At 42.0% G+C, this 24,978-nt stretch overlaps 1 protein-coding gene across 2 annotated transcripts in view; it reads left to right on the forward strand.

Moving 5' to 3' along the window:
* Positions 1-24,978, forward strand: part of KLF12 (KLF transcription factor 12) — a 1,402,590-nt gene that overhangs the window by 161,398 nt on the left and 1,216,214 nt on the right. For both annotated transcript variants that reach the window (XM_069639836.1, XM_069639835.1), the window contains exon 2: positions 24,104-24,133. The gene's annotated coding sequence lies outside the window, so the exon portion shown is untranslated. The remainder of the gene's footprint in view (positions 1-24,103; positions 24,134-24,978) is intronic.

Genomic DNA, 24,978 nt, shown 5'->3' on the forward strand with positions numbered 1-24,978 from the left:
AGATTAAGGGCCTGATTCATGGAATTTTTGTGCGGTTCAAAATAAATTTGCACTGCTGAAAAGTGACCTTGCACTTCCGACACAAACCCTGATTCATGGAACTGTGCTAAGTGTATTTTTGCTGGGCAAAGTCATTTTGCACTGCAAAAATACACTTTGCCCGGTTCCATGAATCAGGGTTTATGTCGGCAGTGCAAAGTCACTTTTCAGCAGTGCAAATTCACTTTGAACGGGGCAAATATTCCATGAACCGGGCCCTAAGTGTATGTGTGTGTTTTTGTGTAGGGGTGTGTGTAGGGCATGTACCCGCCTGATGGGCACTGTGTCTTCGAGTATGGTGTTCTTTCTGGACGAGGTTGATCACTGAGGCATATTTGAATGCATTTTATCTGACCAGGTCATGTGGGTTTGTTTCTTTTTTTAACTGAAGTTAAGGGGGTACAAGTAGTTTCATGTTTTATTGGTACTAGAGGCACTCAGTAAGGAAGAGAATCCTGGGGTTCGGATTGTTGCCGAGGAATAGGACTTGACATATGAGAAGAATCTGGCAGATTCTGTGGAGCAGAAGGAGGGGGGCTGCTAGAGTTTGCTGGAGAGAGCTAGGAGGGATCTGGAGAATGGTGGAATGGCAGTGCTCATCGAGTGAACCGTGAGGTGTTGGCGAGCAGTACAGCCGCAGCTACCACGAGGAGTCTTTCATGGCCCATGGAAGCCTGTTCTGCTTTTAGTTCAGTGGATAGTGCTTTCCTGCTCACTATTTTCTATTAGACAATGATATAAAAGCTATAGTGATTCAGGTCCTGGAGAGACTGCACAGACCAAGAGCATCCTATCCCTTGCAAAGTAAGGAGACCAATGAAAAGGTTTGAGTTGAAGGACAGAAAGAAATAGGAAGAGCGGGTAAAGGTAGTAGGAAAAGGTGCAAGGTAGAGTGGTTTGGCTTTATAGGAGGGAGAAAGAAAAGGAGCGGGAGGGAGACTAAAGAGTAGAAGAGATTAAACCTGTGAGGGACAAGTTGACAGAGGAGTCAGATTAAGGGGAGCTGGAATAGGAGAAGCTTGGTGGGGAAGAATGGAGAGAGCAACGAGGCGGACATCTGAAGCAGGGAGAGGTAGGCGACGGAGGAGGACAAGAGAGGAGGAGGCGGACAGAGATCTAAAGCAGACAACCAGCCAAGCTAAAGAGTGGGCTGACGGAAGGTAGTGAGACCCCTGGGGACCTCAAACGGGGTGCTGGCATGGTACAAGCAATGGAGAGTTGGAGAGCCTTGTTGAACTGAGCCCACATATTGGTACGGCCAAATCCTTCACTTCCTGAGAGTGGCAGAAAGAGAGTGGAAGTTAGAGGTTAGCAATGAGCCATAGTCTAGACTCCTAAATAAATCAAGGAAGGGCTATTGAGATTCTGGCCCAGGAAGGCCCACTGAGAATACGTGCCAAGTGGGCCCACTTCAAAGCTGACTTAAGTGTACACCGAAACACCAGACCCTATGGTGGGATGTTAATTGACATAAGCTTGAGACTATCTCCGATCTATGCACACACCCTCACCTGGGCGGGAGGGGATGCAAGAATAACCGAAGCCTGAGAATGTGCTCAGCACAGAAATGGAAGAAATCAACTTTTACCTGGACAGTGCATTTGAAACCACTTGAGATCCAAGCACACAAGGAATCCCCGGATCGTTGCAAAAACGCAGGCACTGTGGGTGACTTTGTGTGAACCACTCTGGAACCGTGAATGACTTTGTGTTAATCATTCAGGGCTATACAACCTTGACCAGGAACTGTTGTAAACTAGGGAACTTGGACTTGGGACCATGTTCTTACCTTCTGTTGGAGTAAGGCCTACACCGTCTAACAGGGAGATGTTCTAGCAAAACGGGGATAGGCCTCAGTAGAACAATGTAGCTCCAGGAATTCAGCACTCGAAAAACGGGATATTCGAACCCTAGCATATGCCTATACCACCATTGAACTATGGTTTGGACTCGTCCCCCAATCAGTCCCAGGTCTTCCATTGTTCCCCTGCTCTGTGAGAGTGTGTTGATGTGCTGTCTGCCAAGGAAACACATGTCCTTGAGGTTGTCTTTAGCATGGACCATGAACCATGCCGTGGCAATCGGAGAACGTATTTCTTTGTCTTTATTGATATTCTTTTATTTAGTGTCTTTATTGTACTCCCAAATTAACATTTGCACTTGTAATGTGGACAACACATATGGTAAAGCAATTTATTCGGATGGCGATCTGATATGTGGGGACGTTTTTGAGAGTACTAGAGACACATTTTGTTGCAAGGGGGAAGTCATGATGAGCCCCACATTTTAACAACATTTGCAGAGGTGTTAGCTAGGCTAGGATTGTCTTTTAGGGTTAAGCGGTGCCATAAGATAAGGACAAATCCGATTTTTCAAGATTTTACTTTTATGGTATGAAATAGAGCGATAGTCTGTGATCTATTTTTCAGATCTTTACCAATTCTTAGAATTGGCCAACTGTTTTATAAAAGATTTGAGATTCCCTAAGTGTGATAGTTTTACGTAATGATGAAATGCACAGTGTGGGGGGTCCTCCTCTTTAGACTTTCCTTCAATAAGGTAGCTCTTCAAATCTTGTTTGATTTTTAAATTACATTCCCCAAGATTTCTATTGAATCTGTTACACTGTTGCTTGTTAACATGTGGTGTCTCTAAAACAATGGTGTGTTCATCTCAAAATGTTTCCATAATGCATGATCTTTTTCATGGTGCTTCCGTGCCATGCCATGATGTATTAAATCAGCCACGCTGGAATTTCTATAAGTGGTGGTTTCCCGCTTTCCAACATTTATATTTCTGGATTCAGGCCTATGCATTGATGTTGACTATCATTAGTTAGACATTCATGGTATTGCTGTTTAGTTCATATAGTGGTATGGTGTAAATGACAGCTCCAGGGCAGTTCCTTGCCTTTATTGATAAATAGTGTTTTGTAAGAGAAATACATTTTTGTTCAGCACAGCTCTGTCAAATAGCATCAGGTTATGATGAAATTAGATTTGCTAAAGTTTATTTATTTTTATTAATTGTTTTGGTTTGAAATAAACCTTAACAATACCATACAAAGTAATTAATAAAAAAAACACTAAAAACATTATTAAAATTCATACACACTTAGCCTTCTATATAAATTGCACTATTGCTAAAGATGGATAAACAGACCTGCTTCGCCTCCCCTCAGTATATATGTACAAAAATGTTCTCGATTTATGGCCGCCAAATTGTGAACAAATTTGTCAAACAATCAAATAAGTTGCATAACTAAACCCGTAAAAGAGCTCAACAGATGTTTTAGATCCTCCGTAATTGTAACATTTTTCAAGAATCTACAAAATGCAAGGCTTTTGGGTAATCCACTTCGTAGACAGGCAATTTCATATGTTTTCATTACATTCATGCAGAATCTCATGTACATATTTTGAGCATCACGATCAGGAAATTTCCGCTCCTGCAATTCCTCCTCCCCATATCGCCTCCCCATATCTCCTCCCCATATCTCCTCCTCTCCATATATTTTGCTGATGTGGTTCTGATAACATTCTCCATTAAGGATGATCCCTCTTTATATTAGACAGATTTGTAGCAAACATGTACTGTTACAATCAAGTTTGATTCCATCAATTTCAGATGAGTCAGTTGGGGTAACATCTCCGGTAACATTTCTGGGGGGTACCTCTACTATTAGAAGGGCCAGAAAGTGGTCTATAAATATCAAATAATGCTAAGTGAGACTGCCAGTGCCGATGATAATATACCTAATTGTTTGTAAAAACTTCCAAAATGTTCTTTATTCTTAGCAGAAAATTAACATTTGGGGATATGACCTATTGGGCATATGTTCTTTCAATTGCCCACTCTTATTGGCCTAGGAGCCGTTTCCATTTCCAGATGTACATTGTTCCTACTACAGATTTAATTCCAGATTCCAGAATCAAAATTCACATCAGTCTGACATCATAGCACTCATCAGCTCCCCCGAGCATCTCTTTTGCAAATACTAATGTGCATTGCCAAAGCCAATCATTTTGGCTTTTGGGCTCAGTAAAGGGATTTGGTAAATCACATAGGGTTATCTGCTTATCCGCAGAGAGAAAAGCTAATCCTAAGAAGAAGCGTAGGAAGGCTGTTAATGATTTGGTTGATGATTGCAACACAGAAAAAGGGAAGCCTGACTCAAACTGACTTAATGACTAATGCACCCAATCAATTTGTGCTGCCAGCCAACAGTGCCCACGCAGGCCAACCGTGGCCTCCTCCAGCAATTATACTCTTGCAAACAAGTAACCATCTGCAAAGGGATTGAGATAATGTAAACACTGGTTTTGCAAGTTGCATTAAATGACATGGAAAGGAGGTGAAAGGGGAGTGATACAAATATAGTTTCCCCACAAACTATTAGCCAAAATCTTTACAAATAATGAATAGTGTATCTCTTTAATGTGCAGTGTTTGTAAAATGCCCTGCATCTTTAAACATACTATTCACCAATCTCTGGGATCTGTAACCTCAAAGCGCTTTACAGAATGGCTGACATCTGTGCTAAGCATTTGCAGTTGCAATTTGCTTGCAAGGTGGAAATTAACTACACCTGCTTCCCCCAGAATAGCTTTGGTGAAGCTCTAACTAATCTCAAAAATAAAACATTGCTTTAGTGATCAGGACAATGCTTAGTAGACTAACCAGGTATGTTGTCTGGTCTGTTAATGGCAGCATTTAGGTGGTTAGTCCAGACATTACAAAAAGGTACACAAAATGGTGATTCTCACCAGTTTCACACTATCGGAAGACTTTTCATTGGTCCGCAATCCAACAGAGAATTATTGTCAAGATTCTTTGTTTGGTTTTTAAGTTATGAGCTTGCCCCCATTTATCTCACGACAAATATTGAACCATACTCTCCATTGTGTTTGCTACGTTCGTCCTCCGATCAACATTTCTTAATGGTCCCTGTCTCTCAGAGGAGACCGATGTTTTTCGGTTTTGGCTCAGTGTTTATGGAATTTTCTCCCTACATATCTCACAGTACAGAATTCGTATGTATGTTTTCGAAAGCATCCAACACCTTATCTTTTTCAGTAATCCCCTTCGCCTCTTTTCACCATTTTGCTACCTACATCTAAGACCGGTGCCTAGATGCAGTTTAGTCTGCTTGGTTTGCTCCTCCTTTGGTGGAGAATATGTGCAGGACAAAACGAAATGACATGAAATTAAAATGGTACAATGCAAAGATTTAGTACAATCCATTGGCATAAAAATATAGCACTCTAAGATAAAATTGGAAACGGAGTTAGCTCAAAAGATCCAGAACGTATGTAATTTGTTTGTATCCTCCATTAACCCACATTAACGGGACTCTGGGGCCCACCGTAAATATGGGGACATCACCCCGCGATCATTGAACTTCCTGACTGCCCACCCGGCATTCTTCATTCTTTGTATATAGCAGTATAAAATGGGAATTGAGGTTCCACTCAAACGGCAACCCTTCAAATGTCATATATGTCCTTCTTTGTCCGTGTAACTTAATTTACATAGGACCCACTACACGGAAAGTCTCTACCAGGCTAAATGAATATTGTTACTAAATTAGAGTGGACACAGCCTCAAACACAATTGTGGACCACTTTAGAGAAAAGGAACATCTGATAGAGGAACTACAATGGACTATAATTGAGAATGTCACGCAATCGCGTAGGAAGGGACATTTAACTGGAAAGTTAAGGAAACGCGAGATGTACTGGATGGCTACCACTAACTCAATCCGAGAGGATCTCAATGAAAGGGAGGAGATGATTTACGTTAGAACGTGACAATCAATGCACTATAGGTAGACATCCCGCAGGTTGTTCAAACATGCTACACAGGACTAAACCTCCATTAGGGGGGATTGACAACCTGTACACCCTTTTTGTAGCCTCCCCATGAACTCCACACCCAGGAACCCTTTTCAAAGAAGACCCCTACATTTATTCCATAATGATACACAAGCTCTGAAAGGCACGCATATTCGAGGGTGCGTGATATCCACACATGAAATGACAAAAATGGTTTGTAGCTCACCAATAAACTCCAGGATTAGAGTATTGCTTTTGAAATCACACGTTTAGTGTCGTGCACAGGCTCTGACAGGTATATGCGCATACATTACTCACATTTGAAAAGATGTGACAACAAATAAACGTAATGACGCCATGTTCTTTGATGTCCCGCGTTCTTCATAAGTGGAGGCGTGAGGGCCAAGACGGCGTCATACCGTTCACCACTCACAGAGACACTGGAGGATCACAACTAAAGCCCAATAACGCACCAAGTAAGTGATGGCGGCATGAAGGTGGCACACATAAAAAAGCCTTTTTCATGTTATCATGTACTAGCTCCATTTCTACCTGAAACCATGAGAATTCGGGCACTGAGTAAAAAAGATGCAATTTGTGCTCTGTCTCCAATAGGGGGCCGCCAACAAGACGCATAAAAATGTATGTACTTTGTTGGATCTCATATCATCAGGCGAACAGAGGGTATCTTGCACATTGCAACAATATCATTTTATGGTAAGGATCATTGTGGCTATGTTTGTACCACACTATGGGCAATAGATGTAATGAATCTAGTGCAATGTAGCGACCTTCTATTCTTAACCCATGCAAGACTTAATACTTTCTTACATACAAGATTCAATCAGGACATGTTGGGAGTTGTTTCACTGGGGTACACTTTAGTGCCCAGTTCCATGGGATTATTATGCTAACTGGGAGGGCCCCGATTATGAGTATAGGCGGGGAGGCTCCCTTGTTTTTGCTCTGCTTGGAATATCATGGTCGAGGTTGTATGACACGCTAGCCTTTTAATGTTGTACATGGGTGGGGTGTACTCGGGACATGGAATTGATTGGGCATTATGTCTATCCTATCTTTTGTAGTAATTTCCATGCATAGAGTGAACCGTGAGGAATACCTTGGAGGGAGGGTGGGAGAGATTTAGGAATGAGACAGCATCTGTAATTTGAACATTCCAGATGCCCACCCTTAGCCATTTATGCCCACAAATCCATCACCCCGACATGTTGAAACCTGTGTCGGTTGCAAAATGGACTCCGTACTTCTGCCCGTTATTTCTTTCCATTGGAATCACATTCTTTACTGCAAATGTGCATTATTTGAAATGTGAATAATTGTCCCTTTCGATGGAACCAACGACATCTCAAGGTGAATGGGGTTCATTGGGACAGAGCTACAAGAATACTGATTAGTGAATAGCAAGTAAGTGCTCAATTGAAGCAGTGGTTCAACCCCATGCCTTTGTCCGGTATCCACCATTGGCTGCTTCGTAGGCTGCTGCTCACAACACAAGCAGTCCCACACAGCTGGCTGGCCTCCGTTACAACTCTACATCCGAGTGCAGTGATAGGAGCTCGCCTTCTGTAAAATGCAGACGCCATACACTAAGCTGCTGGCAAAGGTTGAGCGACTGTATGAAGTCAGAACTGAAGGCCTTCGCTTACCAGAGCCTGTTCTTCTTGTTTGGCAGGGAGGTAGCTGAAGATCCCTTGGGAGTTGACCACACAATCCTGTCAGCCTCTGCAGTGGGGGGTGGAGGCTGAAAATGGTGGCACACAGGCACATCCTTATCTCATGGAAACGATCATCTTCTGCACCTCTATTATTCTTGATCATGGAAAGACATTAGTGTTCTGGTCTTAAAATCGACTTCACATGGAACTAGCTGTGTTTATACAGAACTCTATGAAACAAATGTCTGATAATAAAAGAATTAATAGCAAGTAAAAGAAAGGACAAAAGTCCGACTTATCAATTAATTGCCTTCTCTGGAACGAATCGTCTGCCAGAGTGTGCCAAACATCTTTTGCTTTGTATGGTCTATTTTTACCTTCTCACTGCTTAATCTTCTTAAACTACCTTATGTAATTGTATCCAAATATAGCTATGTTAATGGGCTGTACAAATACCGGAGGACTAACAATGAGGACTGAATATATACTGTTTAGTTTCGAGTTTTATTCCGAACATGCGCTGTCTCTGAGCAATGAAAGAGGTCCTCGATGTGAGTAAAAAATCCCCCCAAAAAGTGAATTGATCAGAAAAGTATGATTGCCTTGACTCTGCTACACAATGAGTTTCTCATGCTCATATGATTGTTTTTAATAACAGATATAAGCTATGAAAAGGGTCTTGCAGAAGCAGTATGGCAGGAGATGGCATCACTTCAGATGGTGTCTGTTGTGGATTTGTACTTTGATGGTGCACTTTTAGTTTCTACTGTATGATGCATCCTGAATACTAGCGATGTCCACGTCACTGTTCCAGCATATGACAAGAGATTTCTGGCAGAATCTTTATTTTCAATAACCATGAAAAACTGCGCTCAAGTCTAAGGCCATCTTTGGTAGTATCCATCAAATGTATCTCTTTTATTCGGGCTGCACATCTGCTGAGCCTGATGTCATTCCTGCGCTGCACATGTTAATCGTGACATTCTTCCATTGACTCAGTCATCACCCCAGCTTCCCATCTAAGATTTCAGCCTCAATGGAGCTCTTCAGTGCACCTTACACAGGGCGGTTTCATGAATTGTTTACCATTTTCTTTCTACCTCTGTGACCTGCATGGCACGAATGTTTCATCCCAAATAAATAACTACCCTTGGCATGTTCAATGAACGTTCTCGTGGACATTCGACAGACCAGTACAAGGCACAGAAGAGCCCACAGATTGGTGTGTACTGTTCACAACACTGCCTTTCAAAGTTTACGGCAGCACAGAAAGTACCCACAGCCAATTCCCCCGGATTGCCCAAGCAGATTAATGTACTAATAACTCCTATATATCACTCCTCGTATTATATCTTTTCAGACCTAACTCCCAGGTTATACCAGGTGCTGTGGGTCCATAAATCTCCTATACACTCTCGCTGTGCTCTAGCATTGAACCCAGTGTTCAGGGCCCAGCCTCGGATAAGCGGATCTCTAAAACCTAATCACAGCCAAAATGTTGTTTCTTTCTGTTTTTTAACAGCTGTACATGGTTTTCAACTGTGCTAAGTTCATTTAGCTGTACATGCACTCAGAACATGTGTCATGTTTGTAGGTTCTTAACACTTGCTAGATAGTGCCAGAATGAGACACATAGGTTCCCAGCAGTATAGGAGAAAGAATTAAGTATTACATATTGTCACAGATGGCACATACATCACTCCAAATCTCAGCGATGGTTCACTGGGGCCATCCCTCTCTCACTTGTCTTGTTATGATCCTCCTCCCTAAGCCAGGCATCTGTTGCCCTCGGTAAGTGCAACTGAACGTTGATCCCTGCTGTCTAAAATGTGGGCTGGGCTAGAGATGATGATCTAAATGCCGGCTGTATAAACGCCCTCAGGTACTTCCTAACTGTCTCTACTCTATCCAGTTATCAGTGCTCTAATGGGATTCAGGATGGAGCCTTACAAATACTCGGATTCAAGCTTCTAACAAGCGCACTCTGACCTCTCCCTTTTATACTCATTCCTCTTGTCCACTCCACCTCACTCCTCCCACCAGTCTTCTATCCCTTTGATGTTCTCACTCCTGCTGTGAATGCAACCACAGAATTGTGGACAGCCAAATCCAAAGGGCAACACAGATCCCCTGGAGCAACCTCTTAGAATACAGAGCGAAAGAGACACAAACACGGGTGCCACTGGTAGTCACACACAATCCAGAGCTGGAAGCCCTCTGCAAGATTGCTAAGGAAGCCTAACCCTTCCTGCAACAAGATGAACGTCTGAGAGAAATTTTCCAGAGATGCCCCTCCTTACTTTCAGACAACCAACCAATCTAACGGGAATAATGGTCAGAAGCAAACTCCATACAAATAGCACAGATAATGGAACTGTACCTTGCAGAAACAAACAATGCCTAACCTGCTCACAAATTAACTTTTCAGACAGAATCAAGAAACCCCACACGGGGCAGGACTACAAAATTATGGGACGGTTTACGTGGGCATCCAGCAATATTATTTACTTAATTATGTGCATGAAATGTCCTGGACATGGCTACTATGCTGGGGAAACTAGTCAACATGTACATAAACACATGAACCTCCATCGTCAAAGTGTGAAGCGATGCACTAACGAGAGTCCAGTGGGTGAGCATTTTTCAGAAGCTAATCATACCCCTGATGATCTCAAGATTGCTGTACTCTGGGGTAATTTCAGGACTGACAAAGCCAACAAGACATATGCATTCAAATGCATGCACATTTCCAATACACTGGCAGGGGGCTGGAACAGACATTGCATCACTATTCCAAATAACATACTTTCACTTTTTCGACTCATAGAGATACAGGGATCACAACATCCAGACCTGACACTTTCCATCATTTTTTCCAAAGCCATTCACATACTTTCAACTGGTACTGCACCAGCCCCACCAGCCTCTCTAAGTCAATGAATGGTTGTCAAACTCCCTTGAATCCAGCCCCATCTGCCAAAAGCTTTTCAGAAAATTGTCATGGCCCTTGTCCCTAGTCAAACCCCACCCTTTCCTCTGGCATGAGATGTAACACAATCCCAATATGGTATTTGACACAAAGATGCAACACTGTGCTCCACGGGTAACATGCCAACATAAACTGGCTGTATATCCCCTCTTTTAGACCTCTAGAGCCACAAGCCTGATATGTTGATGATTGTTCTACCACTGATCTTGTAAAGACACCAGCCTGAAATACTGAGCTTCAACTGGACCGCGCATACAATGACTGACACCTAACCAACCCCTCCTGCCTTCCTGAGAGCACACTAAGAGGGTGGGCTGTTCTTTCATGTGTTTACCCTGCTCTCCACTTTCATGGACCCTTGTCCTATTTAACACAATGTACCTTTAGGCCTTGAAGATTGCAATGTGTGGGGGAGTTGAACATCCAAATGCCTTTCTGAGCAAAACTACAAATCAGGTACAGAGGGGCACAGATAACGGTGTATCTGCAGGAGGGCCTATGTAAGATGTAATTATGTGATGCTTTTCAAATGCTTCATTTAATCTCTGCCTGAGGAAGTGGAGACATTCCACGAAAGCTTGAAAATATGCAAAATAAATGAAAATGTAATGCATTCTTGTTGCAAGAAAAAAAGAGAAAACCCTGGCACTCACATTTTTAGAAAAAGTGCCAAAAAGTAATTATTTTATTAAACCATTAGTCTTGAAACTTAAGTAAACAATTCATTGTTGACATGGCATGATAGAAGTGCAAAATACAGAAAAACAACGGATTATAAAATCGCCACACATTCCGCCTGGTATAAAGACTTCCTCAGGCTGATATTAAATGTAAAATGACTCGGTTTCAGTATTTGAAACATCAAAGTCCGTGCACAGGAAGCAGTCATAGCTTAGTCACACGATTCCTCAAATAATGCCTTACCTATTAGCTCACAATGTGCCGGCCATTTCCAACTAGTGTTTTTTCTTACAATTGTGAGCTTTAAATTAGTGCCACCAAATGTGTAAGGTGAAAAAGTAATTATGATCAAGTACTTAAATAATATTGCCGGGACTGCTTGTGCACGAGGCTTGATGTTATACGTAATGCAGATCTTTACTTATACAACATTACCCATTGGGTACTCATTGCGGGACGACAGGGAGTAGTTATTGCGCGCATTGTAAAGATGTCCATTTGGGTTGTCAAAACATATGCTTATGAAATCAAATATACTGGTGTATTCTAAATTGTCAGATGCCTTTCATCACTGCACTTGATCTTTGTCCAAGTGCAGCAGCATGTATGCTACATTGCTAAGCCGTATAGGGGAAAGCACAATAAGGGGGTGAGATCTGTCCCTACCCATCATCAACAAATGGAAACAATAGTTTAGGTACACATTATACCAGTGTAATAATGTAAACTAGCATATGGTTATTGTGACTCTGTAGTCACAGTCAGAAATTACCTGATAGAGTAGAATCCCCTGTCTAGTACAGCTGATGAAATAGAAATACTATGCTAGCTGCACAATATATTAAAAGTACTCAAATCTCTGTCTGGATGAAGAATGTTAATTCTAGAATGTCATCCTATCAGGAAAGGGAGCTAGTAGTGATAATGCCCCAGTGGGCTAGTAAATGATTAGAACTAGCACAATAGAGCCCATGTCTAGTCATTGAGGAACTGATACACTACATATTATGTGCTCATGGATATACGTGATATCACCATTATCTTAAAAAGACATATAGTTCCTCTTAACTATTATGACCTTTGGGTTTTAATGTTTCCATTTTGATGATGAATCCTAACTCTAGGCACCTGAATCGATTTTCTCTGTCACCCTTCCGTCTATGTGCCTTGACATGCGCCAAATCTCATAACTCATCAAGGAGACATCGCTGTTGTGTTTGCTATGGAAGTGTACCGCTAGGGGATAATTTGTATCCAAGTTCCTAATAGCTCTGTAAGGTTGCAATATCCTTAGTTTTGGAGGCCCTGTAGAAGAACCTATATATCTCATATGGCAAGGGCAGTCTATATAGTAGACTACAAAGTTAGTTAGACATGTTATGGGTTGTACTATATACCATCGTCGAGGAATACCGTATTCAACACTACATTGCACACTTTACTGGCAATATATAAGCCACCGCAGCCACGATTCGACATGATGGATGCCAAAGCATCCAAACTAGACCGGTGAGCCCAGAAGGGAAAGGTGGACACTGCGGCACTTCACAGTGAATACCGCACACTGTGGGCAAAGTTCAAAGATGTAATTGAGAGGGTGGGAAGACCGAACAAGCTAAAAGGAACTAACAATCTGCAAAGAAAAGGGTCGCTAACCGAATGTATGAAAAAGGCATTATTAATAACGTGGAAAAGGCTACCTGATAAAGAGTGCGAGCCTGGGACCTGCGCCCAATTTTTTAAACCACTAGGAGAGCCAAAGAAAGATATATACCTCTGTGGCTCTTTAACAGAAAAGTCCTGTCAGGAGAGTAAACCAGGCATTGTGCAAGTCTGCAACATGCACCCAAATACATTGAGAGACATTGTGAAGAATCCTGGCAGGAGAGTAAATCAGGCACTGAGAGTCTGGGAACCACACCCAAATACCTTGTTGAAGTCTTATATTGAAGTGAATATACGATCAAATGGAAGGGAGTCCTTCTCCCTGGAAGTGTGAGAACATTACTAAGCAAAGAGGATGGAGTCATCCTCTTGGCAGACTTGGTGATTTTGTTTTCTTGTGAATCAAGAACCAGGGCAAGGAGGTCATTCCACCTCTAGTAGCCAAAGGAAGCAGCATACCCTTCGGCAGGAGAAGTTGCTGTGAATGAGACATTTTGGACATGGTTAAGAGGAGAGAAATATCCTCTCGACATATTTTGAAGGAACCCGGGGAAGGGAGTCATCCCCACTGGAGTTGTGAATAATGTTTGAACTTTAATTTTGATCAGCACTTTCAGTTTTTTTGGATCACTCAAGACATTGAGTTAAGAGACATTCCCCCTGTCACCTTAGGATTAGTTGTAGAATGTGAGGGTTGGAAAGGATTTTTGACACAGGATGGAGGACCTTTTGATTTGGGACATCCTGACAACGACCAAGCCCTTAGAGTTTTGTGTTGAGGTAGTGAGACTCCTCCTGGCGATTGGGATAGTGAGGCATTTTCCCAACCCCAATTTGTTTTCAATAAAAGTCTATAGTAACCACTATGTCCTCCATGTGTCCGTGTCATACTTCTGACCCCTCACGGTGCATATCAGGAAGAATGCATTCAGTTGGGTGGAATTCATTGCAAAACATGAGTACGTGTCTCAATAATGCTGTGGTATTTAGCCAGAGCCTGCACCTGCCTAATGTGATTCCCTTTCATTGCCGGTTGCGTCTAACCTGTATCAGCTCTAGCTAATTTATTTTGATGCTTCAGGTTGCAGGAGCCAAACTGCTGCATCCTCGGTCTGTTGCTGCTCAACCTGCTTTGTCATACTTTGTGTTTGTTCATTATGCATACTACATGATTGTGTGATGGCGAATACTACTGAATAGGTGTGCTCTCTCAAAAAGCTGCATTGCCATTTGTGACTGCTTAGTCGGCTCTGCACACAGACATGTGTTCCCTGGGCACTTTGCATGGTTGATCTTCCGTCTTTGATTTTTATTTGTAGGAATGATCGGTGCACTGCAAATGATCAATGTGTGTGCACCGATTGTGGACGCTTTATGGATGACCTGTGTGTATGTTTGAGTGAAGGGGCATATACGTTGCACATGAAGCATGATTGCTTCAAGTAAGATCCCCTTTTGTGGTCTTAGAGTCCCTTTTCTCGACTCCCATCTCCCCACTGATGTTTTTTTATTTTACTTTTTGTTTAAAGTGCGATTGGTTTATTAAAACCTTATACACTATAACATATCATATCAGCACAAGATATTACATACAAGATAAATGTGATCTTTGGGCCCCCCGACCTCACGTTCTTTGCATGAAACACGGAACGCTTGCGCCTACAGCCTGAATCTGCCACTCGAAAGCGCACCCAGTTCCTCAGTCTGCAGGGACATAAAACGCTGTATACTTTCATGTTTAATTGGAAGGGAGGAGGTGCGTCTCTCAACGACGCTAGAAATGAGGACGTGGTTATCATATCCGCTTAGGTAAGGACTCGCGCAAGAACGCATCAATAAGCGGTACGACTGACATAACAGATGAGGACAAACACAAGGAGGATAACGGTTTCATTAATGATAAAACATCCAATTAAGACATCAAGAAACCATATGAATTAGAAAATGAAGTACTGGGTTCCTGAAATATTCATGATCGATTATTAAGAAAATGTACCCAACAGTACAATTGCACTGGAATCATAACTGCTTTAACAAACCCACGCTATTGAGCACGGTATGATATGATATTTTATTTATAACTCACTTAATACCCGGAAGTTTCTAAGCGCGGACCTGAGGATCGAACCTGTGGTGCGCCATGTCGTCTTGCTTCCAAGACGAGCACTTGCTCCTGAGTTATCCTCCCGCTGCCTTGGAAACGCATATGTTTAAGGTAAACAATAGGACACATTTAGTGTGAAACACCTGTTGTTCAGCTTAGCTTAATTTGATTGATTTTGTGTATATTAAAATGTAGGTTAAATGGAATTGAACTGCGTTTTAATAGATCCCACGGAAGGGGGGAATAGGGGAGGCTTAAGTAGAGAGATCTGACAATATGCACTGTATGCTCCATTATTTTGTTTCCATATTGCAAGTAACCTGTAATACTCTGTCTTGGAATTCGATTATAATATCATTAAACCTGTTAATGAGCACTAAAACATTATTTGAAAGAATGTGTTTATAGTATTTGCAATGTCATAGGTTGAGCACATCAAAATAGATTTTGAAAACAAAACATTTATATCTGTCCAGGTGGGATATGCCGACCATTGATTGCTGTATATCCTGGGCTTGTTTTGTAAGAAAACATGTGCCAGGGCCCACATATTTTCTAGCACGCTTGTGACACTGTTGTGTGTGGGGGCAGTTCCCCACCATTGCTGCCACCACCCACAGCTGCACCACAAAGTGTTGACACATTTGGGATTAAACTACAGCTCACACAATTATATTACAACTGAGTGGGCCTCTATATACACGTGTACCTTTGTCTTTGTTAGTGTTAGTGATCCTACGCTTGCAATGGAATAAACAATACTAATGTGTGCAACGTTTCTTGCTAACATAGCTTAGCGGGTATAACAACTTCTGTTTGGATTTGCAAGACGCGGCTATCAATCCTGACAGGTATACATGTCTTTCTATATTCTATGTATGTACACTGATTTCAAATTCAAGTCTATCACAGTAAAAGGCATTTCAATACTATGCTGTAATTGTTATTAACCGCTGTCAGAAATCTATCTACTTTTACAAGACTTATCCTTGGCTTGAAGCCCAGGGACTGCATCTCTTCTATCCTACAAAGTCTCCACTGTCTCCCGATGGCAGCGCAGATTACATTCAAATCCCTCTGTATCATCCACAAGGCTGTCTGGGGCCAGGGACCACTTTTTTTACAACCGTTTCTGACCAAATACTCCCCCTCTAGACACCTGCGTCCCTCTGGCACCAACTCCCTGCGTGTGAAGCGGTTTGCCAAACAGAGAGCAGGTGGTTGTTCGCTTTCCTCAGTGGGCATTCTTCTTTGGAATAGCCTCTCGCTCTTCGTCTTGAACAGGACCACCTTTAGTTTTGAAAAGGCCCCAAGACCTTCCTCTTTTTTTCTTCATTCACTCCTTCTCTCTCTTGCTAATCGCACAGTAACTGGACTGAAGTGCAGAGCCCTTATGCATCCTTGGGGCCCTGACCTCCCACTTCTTATCATCTCAGCTGCTGGTTATCCTCTGCACTTGCCTCAGCTCACCCTACCCTTTCTTCATAGCACTTCACCTGCTGCTCACCATGAGCACCACAGCACCTATCCCATACCACTCTCCCCTGCACTTGCACGTTCTGAACACTCACAAGGCGTAGTAGGTTCTTTTTTTCCCCTCCCCACTATCTTCATTGGCTTATTTTATTTAATGAATTATTTATTATTGTAAGTACATTTTTCTTTCATCCCTTCTTCCCTCACTTTTGCTCTGTGGGTGCTTTGAAACAGTATTTGCTTCCCGTATAAGCACCTAACAAGTGAATAGTAAATAAATAAATAAGTCTGTTTTTGTTTAAACTGCATTGCGACCCTGGGGCAGTGGTCGAAGTGGGAGGAAGCGGTTGGGAGTGGTGCTCCTCTTCTTTTTTAAATTAAGCTTAACTGTTCCTATACTTTTATTTTCGAAATAAACCGTTCCTGAATGTTTTGTTTTAAAATAAAAGTGTAGGAAGCAGTTGAAACTTGCACTTGAAAGTTCCCTTAGAGAGCAGGCGCATTTGTTTGGGGTCTGTATTATGTGTGGGAGTGGGAGTGGGGATGGGGTTTGTGGGGAGCTTGGGGCAGGCCAACAGGGAACATAGGTCCACTACTTCTTTTCATACACTTCGACCACTGCCTTGGGGCAAGTGGCTTCTCTGTACCTAGGATATGGTACTCTCATGCCTGTGGCCGGCTGATCGGGTGTCGCCTACATCATCTTGTAAACATTGGTTTGTAATATCAGCATTCCCCTTGATCTTATCATTGGACTGTATGACACACAGAGTATAAGCCACTGTCTGGAAATGTGCGGGCACCATGTGTGTGTGCGGCTGAGATGCAACTGTGCCAGCGAGCGATACATCTAACCGGCGTGGATATGCGTGTGTCTGCAGATACCAATGATGGAGGGTAACTGGGCTGAACCATGTATTGCTACGACATCCGCATCACCTCTGTCCCCTGTGTTACATGGCCTCCAGTCATTGCCCTCTCAGGGGTTATTTATCAGCCTGGCAAGAGATCCACGATAGGCGACAAATGATGAACAAGGTTACGGGTTGGTGTCATCGGCAGAGAGAGTGGCTGGCAAAATGCCTTGCACCAGTTCTACCTACATGATGTGTACCATTGAGAAAGAGCACTTATTAAATGCAGGTTTTGCTCACAATAATACATAATTTGTTTTTTTTGCGACTGGCTGTCTTTCCCATGCTGACCTTCACTTTAAAAAAAAAACAGATGTAATGCGTGCTGTCTGTTGCACTCAGAAATAGAAGAGACTATATATAACATGGTAACCAGAATATTTGTGATTTCCCAACGTATTTGTCTGTAGAAACGAAATGGCCATCAGCATGATCTTTTTAAAAGGATCTTTCGATAGATAGTAAAGTCTAATAACCCTTAACCACGGTTTAGGTTCATACTTGGTTCCAGGAAGAACACAGCATACCTCGCCCAGGCAATGTTGATGGGGTGGAGGGTGGAGGGGGGGGGTGGAGAGGCAATCTAACCTCAAGTGTGGGTCTTCACAATGTTCAGCATATGCTACAAGGTCTTTCCTTTTTATTTTGCTGAAGCTAAGTGACACTTAAGAGGGACCTGAAATATTAGATCCATTTTGCAGCTATCACAGTCTTTACCAGGATGTCCCATCTATCACCTTGTAACTGCCATTTGTGTCCTATGTTTCTCGTCCCGAGACTTGCGAGTTAACGGCGCAATGCAAATGAATACATAAAATTAAATAAATAAAAAATGTAGCTGGCTTCCAATGTCCGGCCCAAGCCGCTCCATAGATGAGGATCTTGCTGCTTCTAGTCAAAGGTTCTCAGATTGTTATAGCAGTGACCTCTGCATACAGATACCTAAAGTGCTTCAACCCCATCTCAAATGGCAGATAGCTTTGCGACAAATCAATGTTCTTGCTATATCCACCTGCTAGCCAGAAAATGGGGGTGTCATCAGGAAGACCCTCTTGAGTTATAGGCCACCTTTTCTGGAAACCATGTGGGCAGATCTTTAGGTTCTTTGTGAATAGTGACAGTTTCACGTATGCATGTCTCTAACAGAACCTTAGCACTTTTATAGTCGAGTGCAGAGTGCAGTTCCTGTGTTAGGAGCTCTTTAAACAATACGAACAATGCAAGCATTAATAGGGGAAGTTAGCACCCTTCATGAGTGAACAGAGTAACATGATTTATGGGCATTTATATATAATACTCGTCACCCTATAGTTAAGGTGAAACCTAAGATGCATGAACTTTGTGAAAAAAATATTGCTAATAGCTTTTGATACACTTGACATATTGGCTGAACATTTTTTTCAAGAGGTGTTCTGCCCCAGGGACACCATCATTGGAAAGTTTGAAAGTTTGGCGGAGATTGGTGTAACAGTTTAAAATAAAAGATATAAAGCCTTGAAAGAAAGTGTGTGTTTTACTGTTTGCATTGGATTGTACAGAGAGGAAATAAGCATCCATTAAACAGAGGTGTAGTCTAAACCCTTGGACCATTTTGTTCATGTTTGAACGAATTTGAGCAAAACGTGGTGCAGATGTGACTTTTGGCGGTTCAGTACAAATCTATCCAGGAGTTTAAAAACATACTTTTAGAGAATGGGATGAGTCAGCACCAAAACCTTGCCTAAGTCTCCAGTTATGCACTGCAGTAACTGAGACTTATCAGAAACAAAAGGTCACCATTTTGTTTTCTTTGATGCTAGTCATTCTCGCGAATATTCTTACCAGAGTGTGAAAATACAATGTGCTAAAAGGAATACTAGGAGTGGGTGAAATGAATATTTGCCTTCAGGGTGGATCTGTGGTGAGGGAAATAATAGCATGTCAATACATATAAGGTTTTTAATGCATTTTCGTATTAAGCTGAGCAGGGGGAAGTGGGGGAGGTAAAACACATGTCGGCGCTGAGGGGAGATGCTCAGGTCTCTGGGAGAATGTGGGCGCTTCTCCGCCCCCCCCCCCCCAGTGCAATTCTATGTATATCTGCTTAAATCGTCTTCCCCTTGAAGCCTGTATTTTATTCAAATTAGGATTCATGGCCATCCTTCTGATCTGGCTTCCAACTTGCGGTGCAATAGGGAGTATAGTAGCAAAACAAACTTAACTCTTGAAATGCCAAGATTTTATAAAACACAGACCAAAGGCAGGCACTTTCTGGGGCTGATCTGTTTTTGGAATCCATTAATACAATACAATACTAATTAGCTTTATTCCAGTGCAAAGCCATAAAGCATACAACAACAAGCAACATGTCATTGACATCAAACAATGTTGGCAATATACATCAAAATGCACGTAGTCCAACAATTAAAAATATATAGCAGCAAAATTCCCCAATGGCATTTCAAAGTTCCTTGTTAAACCATCGTCCTAGCATGCTGAACAGTTTAAATAATACTTAATGTTAACATATTACTAAAAGGTGATCTGATCCATAATTTTTTTTTTAATCTACAATGATGCCTTAATCTCCATTTGAGCAAATTCAAATTGTTTAGCAAGGCATGATGCTTAAACATTTTAAGTGTTAAGAAAGTCATGAATGGGAGAGAGAAAACTTGCAGCCAATTCCGACAATAGTATTCAGACATTTAATGAAATTACTAATACTAGTGGTGGAGAAAACCTGCAACCCATCTCCATAAGTCATTTGACTGATAAACATAATGACATTGGTGAATCAACGTTACCATTTAAGGAGCGCTGCTTGAGCAACCATGCTCGATGAATAAACTTGGCCACCGTATTAACTACCACATGGTTTCCGGGTACTTTAAAAAAAAAGATCAAAGCACAAGCTATTGTTTCAACACCCTCCATTCTCAAAATGGGTTTCAAGTAAGCAGCTCTAAATGTTCTCAAGTTTGGACAAAAGAAAAGAAAATGATTCACTGTTTCTGGTGAGTGACTACATAATAGGCAAGTAAGTATCTGTATTCCCATTGCCCCCGTTTTTAGTAAATGAAGCCAGTCTCAGCGTACCCATCCTAAAATCCATGAAGAGACTACGAGTGAACGGTGGGTCTATAATAAACTCTATAAGTCTAGATACATCTAGAAGCCAAATTCCAGTTTAGTTGCAAGGTAGGCTTCACCCAACTTCAACCTTTGGCAACTGGCCACCATATTTTCCCTGCAGTGGGGTTTCACATGTTTCTTTACTCTTCCAATAGCAGCCTTGTCTATCCTCGCAGGGGTTTCCCACAGGGTGATCTCGTCAAGGTCCAGAAGGGCTTTCTTTAAGTGCTTAACCCAGGAAAGACTCACTCCAATCGGATCAAATACATAAATTCCTTGCGGTATGCCCCAAGCTCTGATGAGGACCATAACCGCTGCCAATAGAATACCGGTTTGAAGGGGAGTTCAGTGCTTATGGGGCGCACATCTAGCTCTATGTAAATGAATGCATTTGGGGTTCCCCTAGGCAGCATGAGCATGTCTTCCAAAAATGTGTTTTCCCCTTTTTCTAGATCAGACAGATTCGAGATTCCATAAATTTCAGCCCCATAAAAGGATGAAATAAGCGCTTGTTTTTTGTACATATCTAAAGCACCTCTACCGTGACGAGTAAAGAAACTCTGCACACCCCCACTGTGCTTTTCAAGAATCACACACGCCTTGGTTATCTGGGTGGTCCAGGACCCATTTTCATGAAACCGAACACCCAGATAATCGTAGCCCTCAAGGTTGATAATTAATCTGGCCTGTTTTGCAAACTTTTTCTTGAACACAAGACCATGGTCTTATCGGTGTTCAAAGGCAATTTAAATGTTTTGCACTTCTTTAAGAATGAACCCAGAGTTGCTCTGAGCCCTTGGGGAATTGTGTTAAGGAATATGGCATCATCAGCAACGTAGTGCTTTTTTGGGTCCAGCAATTTTCTACCCAAGTACCAATCACTTCCTCAATATAAATATTAAATAATAAGGGGCCACAGACACACCCTTGCTTCACTCCCTTGGTAAGAATTGGACTAGCGACAATAAGACACTTGGCATTTTTCTTTTAGAATGATTTGCCACAGGGTGTCCCCGGGGACTCCATCGAAAGCCGTTTTAAGATCTACGATTATGGCATATAGTTTAGTCCTTTTCAGGGTAGTATATTTCTGAATTAAAAGTCAAAAGCATTGGTCGATTGTTCCTCTGCCTTTCTGGAACCCTGCCTGTACGGTGTAAATAATTTCTTGATCGTCTTCCCACTCTTGGATATATTTTAAGAGCACTTTTGCAGAGACTTTCCTTTGCTTTGCTGTCAAGCAAAGAGATCGGGCGATAATTAGGCCAGGAGTTTTCTCTCACCTTTTTTAATATTGGGACTATTACAGCCTTGTTCAACGATTCTGAATAGAACCTGTATTCTATGGAATGCACACACGGGTTGCCACTGTGGAAAAGGCAGAACATTTTCTATCTCGGGACTCTCGGGCCCTCATATCTCCATGTGACCCACATGCTTAAAATCATTAAATATTGCTTTTGTGTTAACACGTCTTGGCTTAGGCAACGGGGTCTATTCTAAGCTGTGTACCAAACACAGGCGCTTCAGTTTGGGTATAGTGCTGCTCCCTGACTGCTCCATCCTTCTTGCTTCGAGCTTATGCAGCCCAAACCTGCATAACCAGCTTTTGCTTCCAGTCAATTTCTGTGTGATTTAAAATGTCACCTTGTGGCTGTCAGATTGTGGCAACTTGCTGTCCCGTTTTATCTGCAGCGGGGTCCATCAAAGGGAACCGTATAAGCTCCTTGGTGGAGGTATTCCTCGCCATGACCAGGGCGTTTCGGCCCAACACCTGGCACTCACGACTTATTGCGTACAGGCTCAGATTTATTGATTGGCCTTCACCTGCTCTGAGGCATTCCAGGGCTCACCCTTTGCCATGATGATTCCATGTAACATTAATCTCTTGAACATGTGTGAGTTTCCTGTTCTGCTGTTAAGTGGTCATATCGTAACACGTATGAAAGTATGGCACCGTGCACTGACACCTGAGCTGGCTTTGTCAACAAGGTCAAAGCAAATAAATAGATGCCCTCAGTTGCACCAACTCCCAATCTGTATAAAAAGGGAAATGCCAGTTCAGGCGTAACAAATGGATTTGTGATCCTTGATTCGTACAGTTGGTCTGGGTGACATACCGGCTACTACAACCCAGTACAGATTTCTTAATGGCCAGAAAATATGCCAAGGATATCCTTCACAACCAGTATATGCGGCTCCATGTGTTAATATGCCAGCAAATATAGCGCCATACAAAAATATCACCATATTCTTGCTGCGATATTAAGCTATGGAACCTGCGGGGGACACCCCTGCAACACCTGTATTTGTTAAAAGGGAGCAGGGGACACCCCCGTAAGCCCCAGTCCCATTTAGCCCATAAATCGTCCCCAGCAATAATATTGCCTATGGCCTTACCCCATGACCACATATATGGCGATATTATTGGTGGGTATAATATTACCTAATACCGTATATGCTACACACGTCTTGTGCACATTCATTGTGACCATTCCTAAAAGATGAAGGTTAGACTGCGAGTCCGATATTTTCGCAGAAGAGCACCAAAGGAAGAGTGCCAAACTCTCAGGGAATGGTTACAGGTGCAAGACTTTCTGGTTGTATATAATGTGAAATCCTCAAACAAGCGCAGCTTGAGCATTCAATGTGCAGTTTAGTTTAAAAAAAATATATTTCTGCAATGTTACTCAACTCTGGTTTGGTATGAGAACCGAGGATAGCACAGGGGCAGCGCAGTGGTCTTGGAAACAAGTCCACGCAGAGCAACAGAAGTTTGAATCCCAGATCCATGCTTAGAAATGAAACTCATGTATGGTATTAGGAGCTTTATAAAAAAAAAACAGTTAAATAAATAAATGTTGTGAATTATGTTTGAAACCTTTTCAACATTATTAAAAATGCTTAATTTCAAGCAGACAGTTGGCTTACATTATATACCTTTTTTTATAGCTGTAGTTTAAACCAGTATATGAAATTATTTGTGTCTGTGCTGAAGGTTTTGCCAGGCAATATTTCAAAGAAGGACATGCGCAACTTCCTCAGGACAGCATTATTGGCTCTTGACAATGCTAAGCTCAATGACTGCTTCTTAAAGCCTTCACTGGGAACAGACCAGTATTCTTTGAATAAGGATTGCCATCGTAGATACCTATTATTATATACGTTTTGTAAGCTCTCCATCCAGAGTCAATTACAATCATTAAGTAAAACAATACACTTAAAGGAAGTCCTGCTCACTAAATTATGGGAGTGAAATAGGGACGTTTCGTGAATCTCTTTTCATTATTGTAGCAGGGAGCGGATATCCCTTATCTGCATGTCTCTGATTAGGAGTGGTCGCGGTTTGGACAAGGGTTCGATTTTCCTTTGCCTCCCCTCATGCCTTGATCCTTTCAAGAGAGGACATTGAGTACCACACATGTTTGCAATAATTTGTAACAACAGTTGCCAAACGTTCTGCAACTGGAATTTCTAGTATGTGTTGCGATTTATAAAACATTATGTATGATTGTTAGTCCAATGTATGATGTTCATATATTTCAAACCATCTAGATCTTCAATTTAAGCTTGATATATTCAAAGCTAATCAGAATATGCTTTTCTTTTAGGTTCCTAAGGATACGTACTGGGAAGCCAAGGTAAGAACCAGTTAATTTGTGAGCTTACTTTTTCTTAAAATGAAAGGATATAACAGCTGTTTGTATATGTCCATGTTAGTCTAATATCAGTTGCCTTCACTTTTCATCAGTCATTCTGAGATGGGTTACTGGCAGCACTGGGGCCCCCATGCAAGCCCTGCTGAGCTTCCCCCCCCCCCGCCCACTGGTCATGGGCAGCATGGGACCCCCTGTTCTGCCGGGGCTGCGGGCGCCCGCCCCCATTACGCCAGTGACTGGGAGGCAATATTCCTTTGGAGCTCAGAACAAACACAGTCCGCAGAAGATGTTTAAAACTATAGATTTTGGATATGAAAATGCAATATGGTAAAAGTAGACTCAAAATCAACAGATATGAAAATGCATCTCTTCCCACCTCGTTCTCTTCTTTTTCATTCAGGTGTTTTTCAGCATATTCACTGTTCAAAACGTGGCTGAAATATGTAGCATATCGCTGGAAGGAAGTCTATGTTTATCTGAAATCCAGGTCATTGCAAACACAATAATGTGAATATTGCACATAGGCACAGTTAATTTAACATTTCACTGCCTGCACATCAGCTGTTTTTATTATTATTTTTTTAATAATCATTTGTGTACCAGGAATATTAATTCCCTTATGGTGGACCGAAAAGGCGGCTTATTTCCATTATTAACTAAGAGGGAAATACATATTCTATTAATTTGAAATCAAATAGCATCCATGCTATTTAGCAACGCTTGCTTGGGGGCGGGGTCTGGCGCTAGTGGTTGTCAGCAGACAGCATTGGCTTTAGACATCTTAGTTAAACACCTTTTAAATAATTGAGAACCGAGAAATTCAATAA

The sequence above is a fragment of the Ambystoma mexicanum genome, chromosome 7q (assembly GCF_040938575.1).
Source record: "Ambystoma mexicanum isolate Mex_15411 chromosome 7q, UKY_AmexF1_1, whole genome shotgun sequence".
NCBI lineage: Eukaryota > Metazoa > Chordata > Amphibia > Caudata > Ambystomatidae > Ambystoma > Ambystoma mexicanum.